General features: G+C 29.3%; 1 protein-coding gene across 3 annotated transcripts in view; it reads left to right on the top strand.

Moving 5' to 3' along the window:
• Positions 1-1,384: 1,384 nt before the first annotated feature.
• The window catches only part of LOC105179467, a 3,914-nt gene continuing 3,478 nt past the window's right edge, over positions 1,385-1,820 (top strand). The window contains exon 1 of one of the 3 annotated variants that reach the window (XM_011103090.2): positions 1,385-1,650. The gene's annotated coding sequence lies outside the window, so the exon portion shown is untranslated. Of the gene's footprint in view, positions 1,651-1,674; positions 1,761-1,820 lie in introns of those variants that run through there. The other 2 variants (XM_011103092.2, XM_020691348.1) reach the window with 2 other exon arrangements.

Raw genomic sequence — 1,820 nt, forward strand, 5'->3', positions numbered from 1 at the left:
TTACTTTAAGGGATTATCATTATATTAATATAATTCATTATTAATAATGTAAATAATTTATTACACTCCTAATTTCTGATTTATTTATACAAATCACTCGACTTTTGAAAAAAATTACACAAATGCCCTTAAAAAGTCTGCATCTTTTAGACAAATAATCCATAATTTATAGAAAATTACACGTATACCTCTAAAAAAATATTAATATCATTATACAAGTATAAGCTATTCTTATTTTTTTTATGACAATAATTATTTTTGTAATTATACAAAAATTATATGAGTGTTTTGTGTGAACATACCATAAATCAGGAGTATAAATGTAATTATCTCTATTATTTAATGTGATGAAAATACGTGAATGAAAGAAATTGGACGTAACAGACATTATAGACCGGTATGAGCATTAACTTTTCCTTTAGGTGTGGTCACAATTTATTTTGGTGACTGCTTATTAGGGGCTAAGGTTTATTTAAAAAAGTTATATAAGCTCCTATATTTTATAAAATATTTTAAATTTTTAAAAAATTAAAGATGTTGAATTTAATTTTAAAATATTTTGATAAATAAAATATCAGGGCTTAAAAAATATTAAAATGTTTAACATAATACACTATTCATAACGACCGAAAAATCAATCAGACAATTTTAATTTAAAATCATATAAAACAAATATATTTTGCTTTGAGTGAGAAAAACGTCAATTATATGAAAAATAAAAATATATTAAACAGTACTAGTGAAAATTTGAAAGTATTTTTACCTATTGAATATTAAGATTCAAAAACTTAAAATTTTTTATAACAAACGACGAAACGAATTGTTATTTTTTTTTTAAAAAAAAATATTCCATAAATATAGCTGGTCATAATTACTGCAACTTGTTTACGGTAGTAAATATATTATACGGATAGCTCAACGCATTGATTTAGGAAATAGTAGTTGGAAAATTTAGGTAAAGGATAATTGCATCACGTAAATGAGAGTAATATTTAATTTTTTTTCCTCTATCATTTTTATATATATATAATTTTTAATTATTTAAGGATACTCGACAAGAATAGTGTTTGTCTTTGTATTTCATGAAATGGATAAATTTTGCTTTTATTTCTGTGTGGTGGAAAAAATGCAAAGGAAAATAGCAGAAATTGGAGGGGGGGGGGGGTGTGTGTGAGTTAATGAATGAAGCATGCCCTGTTTGGGCCATTTAAATTATTATATGTTGAGAAATAATAGTAATGATAGCAATAATAAAGAAATACAATGGGCGCGAAGTAAAGGCAGTTGGGATTTATAACTGTCATTGTAGTCCAACGGTATGTGCGTGACGTTTGTCTCGGGGCAGACCCAATACGCCTACCAAGGGGAAAAATAATAATGATGTAAAATCAAGAATTGGGGGTTTCAGCTTTTTGGAATTTCAGCCCCACCACGTTACACAATCCACATGCACTCTTCACTCCTTCAGCAATCACCGCTCCCTCTCTTCCGCCTACTAATTACTCATTAACTTAAAAAAAGCACAAGCAACCACTCCTCATACCCTTTTCTCATCTATCTCTCTCTCTTGCCTTTTCTCCTCCTGTTTTGCCACCATTCGCGGGAAGAAAATCCAAATCCCACAACTTCACATTGCTCCTTCTTTCTCAGGTACCCTAACAAATTTATGATTTTGCTGTTTCTCTGTGTTTCTTGGATTTTTTCTTCAGGATCTAGATGTTCTTTTTGGTGTAGTTTACAATCCATCTCCAGTTCTTGGGGTACGGTATGACTGTGTTAGTGGAGTGTATTTGACTAAGATTTTCTTGATTTCTTCCCCC

This window comes from Sesamum indicum, unplaced genomic scaffold (genome assembly GCF_000512975.1).
Source record: "Sesamum indicum cultivar Zhongzhi No. 13 unplaced genomic scaffold, S_indicum_v1.0 scaffold00164, whole genome shotgun sequence".
NCBI lineage: Eukaryota > Viridiplantae > Streptophyta > Magnoliopsida > Lamiales > Pedaliaceae > Sesamum > Sesamum indicum.